An 11870-nucleotide genomic window follows, 5' to 3' on the forward strand; every position below is an offset into this window, starting at 1 on the left:
GAAAAATCCTGGAAAACAGAAGTCCCAGAAGATTGGAGGAGGGCAAATGTTGTCCCTGTCTTAAAAAAAAAGGAAAGAAGATGGAGTGATGAAATTAAAGGCCAGTGAGCCTTACTTCTATACCAGGAGAGACATTTGAACAAATTATTAAACAGAATGTATGTAAATACTTGGATAAGAATAAAGCAATTAACCAGAGCCAGCATGGCTTTGTAGCAAACAACTCGTGCCAGAGTAATCTAATTTCCTTCTATGATGGAATCACTGACTGGATGGATCAGGGAAATGCGGTAGATTTAGTATATATCGACTTTAGTAAAGCATTTGATAAAGTATCTCATACTGCCCTTATTGAAAAAATTATCAAGTGTGGGATTGATAAGGCTACGGTTAGGTGGATTCATAACTGGCTCAGTGATAGTACTCAAAGAGTGGTAATAAATGGTTGCACATCCAATTGGTAGAGTGTTTCAAGTGGGGAACCACAAGGCCCTGTCCTGGCTCTAGTGTTGGTCAACATTTTTATAAATGATCTAGATAAGGGAACTGAAGGTAATCTAATCACATTAGCAGACGATGCAAAGTTAGGTGGGATAGTTAACACTAGAGAAGACTGAGAAAGGATTCAGAAGGATCTAGATAAGCTTGAACAATGGGAAGCAAATAATAGAATGGTATTTAACAGGGAGTAATGCAAGATTCTACATCTGGGCAAGAAAAACAAAACTACATCCATAGAATGTGAGGAATAGAACTAACCAACCGCACATGTGAAAAAGACTTGGCTATACTAATAGATACATTTTGACAGTGAGGGTGATCAATGAGTGGAACAGGCTGCACAAGAGGTGGTGAGTTTTCCTTCAATGGAAGTCTTCAAACAGAGGCTGGACAGACATAGGTCTGAGATGGTTTACTGAATCTGGCATTGAGTAGGAAGTTGGACACTATGACCCTTGAGGTCCCTCCAAACTCTAACATTCTATGAGTCTGTGAACTGAGATATTTGTCTTTATGTGGCAGTGGGCTTTATACATTCTGATCAAAACTTTAACTATGAATTTCAAAAATTGTGCTTAGACGCAATAGATCTATGTATAATATTCAGATGTGCAGGCCATGTCTTTTTTTTCTGCAGTTATGTACAATAATTAATGTATTTACAGTATAAGGACCTATAACTTTCTGGGAAACTTAATAAGACAAAAGGTAATCACAATATAACCCTTTTTCAAATATAAATTTAGTAATTAGAATTTTAGCCCCTTAAGAAAAAGGATAAAATTGACTGAAGTTGGGCTTTCCACTGTCTCACTATCTTGACAGCTTTGCAAGCCCATTTGCTCCTAAACTGGGAAATACAACTCTGTGAGGTGTGAAGCTATGTGTAAACACATCGCAGAGTCTTCTTTTAAGGGCTCATTTCCACTGGCAAGAGACAAATCGGTCTGTAATCTGGACCGAAAAAAAGGGATGTAGCGTATGTGATTGTCATGCGAGTGTAATGCGAGTGCAATGCGATTTTTAATCGCACCATCCGTTTTACATCCGTATGACATCCGTATGCAATCCGTTTTTTTTCTCTGCAACTATTTTTAAACAGTCATTTACAGGACCATGGACAGTGTTCCAGGCCACAGAATGGTGATGTATCTGTAAAAAACGGACGGAATACGGATGGTCCGTATTCCGTCCGTTTTTTTTCTCGCACCCATTGACTTGCATTGGCGAGTCTCGTCCGAGACTCGCAGCAAATCGCAGCATGCTGCGATTTTCTCAGTCCGATTTCGGCTGAGAAAAAAATCGCAAATGAAAAGACACCTATTGAATAACATTGGTCCAAGTGCAATCCGATTTTTTATCGGATTGCACTCGTCCGTTTTCCTCGCCAGTGGAAATGAGCCCTAACTCTGAATATAAGAGGCTCAGATAAACACTTTGGAAGTGGCTAAATCCTTTTCTAATAGATTATCGCTTTAGAAGCAGCTAATTTCTCTTCTAGCAGAATAACCCTTTAGAATCATCTATGTCCTGCTTCTGCAGATTAAGGGTATGTGCACACGTCAGGATTTCTTGGCAGAAATTTTCCTGACAAAAACCGGACATTTCTGCCAGAAATCCGCATGCGTTTTGTTCACGGTTTTTCATGTGTTTTTGACGCGTTTTTGTCCTTTTTTTTTCCAAATGCATAGAATTGCGGGAAAAACGCAGAAAATCCGCAAAATTAATGAACATGCTGCTTTTTTTAACCGCGATACGTTTTTTTTCGTGGAAAAAAACGCACCATGTGCAGAAAACATGCAGAATGCATTCTAAATGATAGGATGCATAATGTGTGTTTTTAATGAGTTTTTATAGCGTTTTTATCGCGAAAAAAAAGCGAAAAAACCTGAACGTGTGCACATAGCCTAACATTTTAGAAGCAGCTATGTCCTCCTCTTGTAGATACCGTAACCCTTCTAGAAGCAGATATGTGCTCGTCATTTATATAAGCTATTTCACTTAAGGAAATCTTAACACAAGGCTAATAAATAATATATATAACTGTATGAGGCAACATTTAGGCTCCCGGAAGTGAGTAACATTTTTACCTGATTTGCATTTTGCTGATTTGCAGCTTATTGAATTTACTATGTTTGTATTTTGCTTTTGGCAAATTTATAAGAAAAATAGTTAAAATGATTCTCCAATTGCATTCTATAGTGCAGTGACTCAACAAAATGGCAAATTAGTGCAAATCCTGTAAGATCAAAGCATAAGGATCCAATTATCTTTCAGATACTGTAATCCCCTTTACAGTTTAAAACACTCAGAAAAGGCAATCAGAACCAGATTTTGCACGCACCCTAAAGAGAGTTAAGTAAAATTGCATCCATGTATGGCTGGGGTCACACAATCTTTTAAAAAAAATGGTCTGCTTTTCATCTGGAAAAGTTGGACAAAATATTTCTCACTTTTCATCCGTGTGCAATTCGTTTTTTTACTCATCAGGTATTAATCTTTTACTTCAACATTTACAGTTTTCCATCTTACTGAATTGCAATGTATTTGTAAAAATCGAATGCCAAACTTATGATCCGTTTGGCATCCAATTTTTGTCTCACACCAATCTGATTTCAGAGACACGGCATGCGGCGATGGTTTTTACTTACGCTAACTACAGCTAAAAAAAATACCGTAAATACACGAATATAAGCCCAGATTTTCAGCCCATTTATTATGCTGAAAGTGCCCCTTTCAGCAAATACTCGAGTCATTGTCCCAGGCGGACGGTGGGGGAGCGGCGGCTGTCACATCATACTCACCCTCCCGGCATGGTCTCTGCAAGTCCCTGCTTATCAGATGGCCTCGGCGCCGGCACCTTGTTCCTGTGTTCAGCGGTCACGTAGTACCGCTCATTAATGAATATGGACGCGACTCCACTCCCATAGGCATGGCGCGTATTCATTACTTTAATGAGCGGTACCATGTGACCGCTGAACACAGGAACAAGCTGCCGTTGGGCGCCGGAGACCATCAGAGAAGCAGGGACTTGCAGAGAGACCACGCCGGGAGGGTGAGTATGAGGGAGGGTGAGCCATGTGATATTCACCAGTCCCCGTTCCACCACGGGGCTCTGTCTTCTGCGTCCTCTGGCTGTGACGTTCAGGTCAGAGGGAATGATGACGTGGTTAGTGCGCGCCCTCTGCCTGAACTTCCGGGTCACTGCAGAGACCCGGAAGACACAGTGGCGCGCGGCGGGGGAACGGGGACAGGTGAATATCGCAAGTGCCAGGGGCCTGAGCCAGCGGCGACACCAACACCTGGCTCCCAGCGACAAGAGGTATGTCATTTTTTTTTTATCGCAGCAGCAGCATATGGGGTTATATTATTCTATGGAGCATCTTATGGGGCCATCATCAACCTTTATGGAGCATTATATGGGGCTTTTTTTTTTTTTTTAATATGGAGCATGTTATGGGGCCCATCATGAACTGTATGGAGCATTATATGGGGCTCCTGATTCAATATGGATATTCAAAAACACTTAACCTACTGATGTCTCAATTAATTTTACTTTTATTGGTATCTATTTTTATTTTTGAAATTTACCAGTAGCTGCTGCATTTCTCACCCTAGGCTTATACTCCAGTCTATAAGCTTTCCCAGTTTTTTGTGGCAAAATTATGGGTCTCAGCTTATACTCGGGTCGGCTTATACTAGAGTATATACGGTACGCTGATCTGCACTGCTTTATTGAATAATATTGGTCAGAGTGTGATAACTTTCTCTATCAGATTGCACTTATCCAATTTATATGGTCATGTGAGCGAGCACTTAGGCCGGCCTCACACTAGCGTGTTTTACGGACGTATGAGCGCATAAACTACGTCCGTAAAATACGCATAACACACAGCCCAATGATTCCCTATGTCCCAGCTCCTATCAGCCGTATTTTACTGATCCGTATTATACGGCCGTACAAAATCGCAGCATGCTGCGTTTGCCACCGTATTGCGCAAAAAAATCGCCAATGAAAGTCTATGAGGGCGAGAAAAATACGGATTACACACAGACCAGCAGTGTGACTTGCGAGAAATACGCAGCGGTGTTAGTGAAAAGCCGGTAATTAAATTGCCGGCTTTTCATTTCTCCTTCCCAAACCCGACAGGATATGAGACATGGTTTACATACAGTAAACCATCTCATATCCCTTTTTTTTTTTTGCATATTCCACACTACTAATCTTAGTAGAGTGTATGTGCAAAATTTGGGCACTGTAGCTTGTAAAATAAAGGGGTAAATCCGGGAAAAAATTGGCATGGGCTCCCGCGCAATTTTCTCCGCCAGAGTGGTAAAGCCAGTGACTGAGGGCAGATATTAATAGCCTAGAGAGGGTCCATGGTTATTGGCCCCCCCTGGCTACAAACATCTACCCCCAGCCACCCCAGAAAAGGCACATCTGGAAGATGCGCCTATTCTGGCACTTGGCCACTCTCTTCCCATTCCCGTGTAGCGGTGGGATATGGGGTAATGAAGGGTTAATGTCACCTTGCTATTGTAAGGTGACATTAAGCCAGATTAATAATGGAGAGGCGTCAATTATGACACCTATCCATTATTAATCCAATTGTATGAAAGGGTTAAGAAAACACACACATTATTTACAAGTATTTTAATGAAATAAAGACACATTTATTAACCATTTCGTATTTCGCATTATGTTGCGTTTGCAGAGCCCCTGATGTACCTAAACCATAGAAACCCCCCACAAGTGACCCCATTTTGGAAACTAGAGCCCCCACGGAACTTATCTAGATGTGTGGTGAGAACTTTGAATGCCCAAGTGCATTGGGCATTCACTTGGGCAGTGAGTTGTGAAAATAAAAAATATTTTTTTTTCCACAAAAAAGATTTTTTAACCCCCAAGTTTTTATTTTCACAAGGGTAACAGGAGAAACTGGACCCCAAAAGTTGTTGACCAATTTATCCTGAGTACCCTGATGCCCCATATGTGGGGGTAAACCACTGTTTGGGTGCACGGCAGAGCTCGGGAGGGAGCACCATTTGACTTTTTGAGCGCAAAATTGGCTGTGGCGTTTAGAGACCCCCTGATGTACCTAAACAGTGGAAACCCCCAAATCTAACTGCAACCCTAACCCCAACACACCCCTAAGGCTTCTTTCACACTTCAGTTGTTTGGCGTCAGTCAGCTTCGACATAGTGACGGATCGACGGATCCGTCACAATTGTTGAGAAAACGGTTCTTACGGATCCGTTTTTTTGACAGATCCGTTACTTTGGGGTTGTCTGGGAAAAGTATCTACTTTTTGGAGCATGCGCAATTGAAAAAGCGGATTGGGGCGACGGATCCGCCGAAATGACGGTAACGACGGATCCGTCGCCCATAGGCGGCCATTCTATGGAATGACGAACGCGACAGATCCGTCGCGAACCGCCATTTCGGCGCAAACAAAAAACGTTACAATGCCCGTCAATGTCTAGATGACGTCCGCCAAATATCGATGGATCCGTCGCATGGGGGATGGAACGGACGACCATCCGCCACAATCCGTCGCTAATGCATGTCTATGGGAAAATAGCGGATCAGCCCCAAAAAAATGGCGGATCCGCTATTTGACGAAAATGGCGGTTTCAGACTGACGCCAAAAGACTGAAGTGTGAAAGAGGCCTAACCCTAATGCCAACCCGATCCATAATCCTAATCACAACCCTAAGGATAATCGCAACCCTAACCCCAAAACAACCATAACCCTAATCAGAACCCTAAATCCAACACACCCCTAATCCTAATCTCAACCATAACCTCAAACCTAACCCTAATCCCAATACACCCCTAATCCCAACCCTAACCCTAATCCCAAACCTAACCCTAATCCCAAACGTAACCCTAATGCCAACCCTAATCCAAACCCTAATCCCAACTCTAACCCTAACTTTAGCCGCAATCCTAGTCCTAACTTTAGCCCCAACCCTAACTTTAGCCCCAACCCTAGCCCTAAATTTAGCCCCAACCCTAACCCTAAATTTAGCCCCAACCCTAAATTTAGCCCCAACCCTAACCCTAATTTTAGCCCCAACTCCTCTCTCCTGCCGGCCGGCAGATGGCAGCAGAGAACAGGCGCACTGCGCATGCGCCCGCCATTTCCTTTCCATAGGAAGAAGCCGGCGGGCAGGAGAGGACGCAGGAGGACCCAGGGACACCGGTAAGTATGATAGGGTCCCCGAATCCCCCTATTTCTTTGTCCTCTGATGTGCGATCACATCAGAGGACAGAGAATTACACATCGCTTTTTTTTTTGCGGTCGCCGGTAAACAGTTAATTACCGGCGATCGCAAAACAGGGGTCGGTAAAAACCGACCCCGATCATGTTCTTTGGGGTCTCTGCTACCCCCAGCAGCCGAGACCCCCAAAGATCTCCCGGGTGCCGGCCGGCGCACTGCTCATGCGCCCGCCATTTTTTTGCCGGAAGATGGCAGCGCCCATCGGGAGTCACGAGGAGCAGCGGGGGAGACAGGTGAGTATCGGGGGGCTATCGGGGGCCCCATTTCTCTGTCCTCTGATGTGCGATCACATCGGAGGACAGAGAAATTAAATGGGAAATCGCGTTTTTTTTTTTTTGCGACCGCCGGTAAACGGTTAATTACCGGCAATCACAACTCAGGGGTCGGTAAAAAAACTCCGAATCATGTTCTCTGGGGTCTCGGCTACCCCCGGTAACCGAGACCCCAGAGAAAATCCGACTCTGGGGGGCGCTATTCACTTTTTCCACAGCGCCGTTAATTAACGGCGCTGTGGTTTAAGTACCCTTAGCGGCCGCCGTTAAAAGGCGTATCGGCGGTCGTTAAGGGGTTAACTTACTTGGCACCTGCTTCCTATGTGTTTATAGGTACACAATAGACTATGGTTCTGTATGGACAAGAGTGGTGTATTGACACAATAGACTATGGGTTTGTATGTACAAGAGCAGTGTACTGACACACTAGACTATGGGTTTGTATGGACAAGAGCAGTGTATTGAAACAATAGAGTATAGGTCTGCATGGATAAGAATGGTGTACTGACACAACAGACTATGGGTTTGTATAGTGCTCAGTGCGCTCATGCAGGAGCTGAATGCCAGTGATTCCAGGATTGAGTGCTGAGCAGTCTTTTTGGATCACGGATAATAGAATTATTCTTACCGTTAATTCGGTTTCTAGGAACCTTCCACGACAGCGGTACTGGAGGATGTCTCCCCGCCCTAATGGGGGACAGGAAACACAAAAGAGGTTAAATACCCTCCCCTTCCTGCCACCTCCAGTGTTTTTTCTGGACACAGTAGCATGTATAATTACCCTCAGGTGCAGGAACTCAACGATATAATCATAGAAATAGGGAGGGAAATAAATGCTGTCGTGGAAGGTTCCTAGAAACCGAATTAACGGTAAGAATAATTCTATTTTCTCCAGTCACCTTCCACGACAGCGGTACTGGAGTAGTACCAACAAAAAATTTCTTAGGGGGGGATAACAGCCTGCAGAACTGTTCTGCCGAAAGTTAAATCCCGGTTGAAATCAAGTCTGTAATGTCTGGTAAACGTATGAACTGATGACCAGGTGGCAGCTCTGCAAATCTGCTCCGTAGAAGCGTCACCTCTCTCTGCCCATGATGTTGACACCGATCGTGTAGAGTGGGCTTTCAGTGATGGAGGAGGTGATAGATTCTGTGATGAATATGCCAGAGATATGGCCTGTTTAATCCAGTTGGCGATTGTATTTTTTGTCGCCTTTCTACCTTTGTTCTTTCCAGAGTGTTGAATGAAGAGATTTTGATCAATCCTCCAACTCTCTGTTTGTGAAAGATAATATAGGACCACTCTGCGGACATCCAGAGTGTGGAAGGACTCTTCCCTCACGTTAGAGGGATCTGGGCAGAATGAGGGCAACACTATGTCCTGACCTCTGTGAAAGTCTGATGTTACCTTAGGTAAGAAGGTAGGGTCTAGACGGAGGATAATACTATCAGATGTCACCCTCAAATAAGGTTCTTGTATGGATAGTGCATGTAATTCCCCTATTCGTCTGGCAGAAGTAATAGCCACTAAGAAAACAGTTTTAAGGGTAAGAATCCTTAAGGACGACTCTGATAGAGGTTCAAATGGATCCCGAGTTAGACTATTAAGGACCAGATTTAGATCCCAGGGGGGAGTATGGTTGCGTACTCTGGGGTGGATTCTACATGCTGACATTATGAAACGTTTGATCCACCGATGTTTGGCTAGTTCTTGATCAAAATATGAGCTGAGAGCTGAAATTTGTACCTTTAAGGTATTAGGACTAAGACCCAAATCTAGACCCTTCTGCAAGAAGTCTAGGATCTGGGCAATATTTGGGTGAAAGGGGTCTGGAATATTAGGAAGGCACCAAGATGAAAATTTTTTCCAGACTTTGGCATAAATGGAATTAGTTATGGGTTTCCTACTGTTTTGAAGTGTGTGAATTACTTCATCTGAGAGACCCCTTGCCTTTAGTATTTCGGCTTCAGAAGCCATGCTGAAAGATTTAACCTGTGAAGGTTTGGATGTAGTAACGGTCCCTGATGAAGTAGGTTGCTCTTCTGAGGTAAACATATTGGATCTTCCTGAGCCATGTCTAACAGGGCGCTGTACCAACTCCTCCCTGGCCACATTGGTGCAATCAGGATTGCCGTAACTCGCTCTGATCGGATCTTCTGTAGAGTTTTTGATAACAATGGGATCGGAGGAAAAGCATAGACGAGGTTGAACTCCCAGGGGTGAGAGAATGCATCCATGCCCAGTGCTCTGTCTATCATATTCAGGGAGAAATATGCCTGCACCTTGGCATTTTGACTGTTGGCAAAGAGATCCACTTCTGGAATCCCCCATTTGGATATTAGGGAGAGGAAAACGTCCTGATTTAGACACCATTCCCCTGGATGCACATCGTTTCTGCTCAGAAAATCTGCTTGGGTATTTGCTGATCCCTTCAGGTGGACTGCCGAAATAGAGAGGAGGTGCCTCTCTGCCCAAAAAAAAAATGTTTGAAGCCAGGGTCTTTAATTTTTTGTATCTTGTACCTCCCTGATGACGGAGGTATGCTACCGTGGTCACGTTGTCGGAATATATCCTGACATGATGCCCCTGAACAAGTATGGATGCGGCTTTTAACGCTTCTTCCACCGCCTTCAGTTCTCTGAAGTTCGAGGAGCTTGCTCTGATGTCTGGGGGCCATCTGCCCTGGAAATGAGTTCCGTCGACTATGGCTCCCCAACCCCTTTGACTGGCATCCGATGTGAGCGTCTTTAGTGGGACCTGGTCCCAGCTGACCCCCCGTAGGAGATTTCGGCGATGCAGCCACCAAGTCAGGGATGTCCTGACATGATTGGGGAGGCAGATTCTTTTGGATAGAGCTTTGTTGTCTGTCCCAGGATGCTAGAACATGGGTCTGGAGAACTCTCGTGTGGGCTTGGGCCCAAGGTACCATCTGGATACAAGATGTTAGAGATCCCAGAATGGACATGGAATGTCACAGAGTAGGAGCTTTCAATGTTCTGAATGCTGTTACCCTCTGAACCAGATCGAGTTGGCGTTCTCTGGGCAGAAAGGATCTTCTCAACTCTGAGTCCAGCAGGACTCCTAGGAACTTTTTCTTTTTGGAAGGAAGTAGGTCCGATTTCTCCAGATTCGGGATCCAGCCCAAAGATCTCAGGATCTCTAGAGACTTTGTTACATCTGATTTGAGGCGAGAGATAGAAGGAGCGATAATGAGCAGATCGTCTAGATAGGGTACTACGCAAATCCCTTGAAGACGTATGAATATTATTGCCTCTGCCATGATCTTTGTGAAGACCCGGGGAGCTGAGGCGATCCCAAAGGGAAGGGAGTTGAACTGATAGTGTACTATCTGCTGATCCCGAGATATTGCAAATCTTAGGTATTTCCGGAATTCTGGATGGATTGGGACGTGATAATACGCGTCCCTCAGATCCACCGTAGCCATCACCCAGTCTTGGCCTATCAGAGGGATCGCTGTTTTGACCGACTCCATCTTGAATCTTCTGTAAGTTATTACTCGATTCAGGGGTTTTAAATTGATTATTATCCGGTACTTCCCCGAAGGTTTCTTGATTAAAAATAGGTGAGAGTAATGTCCTCTGCCTATTTCTTGCTGAGGTACTGGGGAAATTACTCCTGCCTGGAGTAACTCTCGAAGTCCGGAGAGAAATGCACTCTGAGGGCTGAGACTCTGCAATGAGGTTATCCTTATCTGATGAGGGGGAGGGCTCTCGAATTCCAGTTTTAGCCCATTCCGAATAGTGTCGAGTACCCACTGGTTTGACGAAATGGAACTCCACTGGTTGATGAAGCCCGAGAGTCGACCCCCAACGCCCTGGGCGTAGTCACTGCTTGTCAGGGGTTTGCTGGGACTGGGGAACCAGGATATTCCTACCCTTCCCCCCTTTATGATAGCTCCAGCGTCCTGTCTTGCCCTTTCCTTTGAACTCTCTTTGGAAGGGTTGTTCCTTTGAGGGACGAAAAAAACGTTTTTTCGGATTCCTCTGTTCAGGAAGCGCTTTTTTCTTGTCTGTTGCCTTCTCTAATATATCATCCAGAGCCTGCCCGAAGAGATAGCGGCCTTGAAAGGGAATGGCACAGAGTTTTGTTTTGGACGTGATGTCACCGCTCCAGGACTTCAGCCATGAAGCTCTCCTGGCTGAGTTAGAAAGAACTGCTGATTTAGAAGCCACTCTGACGGATTCTGCCGAAGCATCGGCGAGAAAACTCGTAGCTCTCTGGAGAAGAGGGAGGGAATCCAGGATTACCTCCCTAGATGTTCCCTGGGTAAGGTGGTCTTCAAGAGTGCGGAGCCAATGGAAGAGGGACCTAGCCACACACGTAGACGCAATATTTGTTCTAAGGAGATTCGTGGAAGTATCCCAAGATCTTCTCAGGAGACTCTCCATTTTGCGGTCCATAGGGTCTCTTGAGTTGGGAAGAATCCTCAAACGGGAGGGTTGTCTTTTTTGATACTCTAGAGACTTGTACGTCTACTTTAGGAGTTTCCCATAAAGAAACGTCTCCATCCATAGGGAAACGATTCTTTAGCTCAGATGGAACCGTAAGCCCCTTCTCAGGAGATTCCCATTCATGAAGAATGAGACTCTGCACATTCTCGTGTATTGGAAACCCCTTCAATTTTTTCGGTTTTAACCCGCCGAACATCTCATCCTGCACTGACGGTTTGTCCTCCTCCTCCTCAACGCCCATTGTCCCCCTGACCATACTGATCAACTCGCGTATGTCATCAGAGGAAAAATAGTATTTTTTATTTTCCTCTTTAGGGGTAGAAGTGGAGCCCTCATTCTC

The sequence above is a fragment of the Ranitomeya variabilis genome, chromosome 7, assembly GCF_051348905.1.
Source record: "Ranitomeya variabilis isolate aRanVar5 chromosome 7, aRanVar5.hap1, whole genome shotgun sequence".
Taxonomy (NCBI): Eukaryota; Metazoa; Chordata; class Amphibia; order Anura; family Dendrobatidae; genus Ranitomeya; species Ranitomeya variabilis.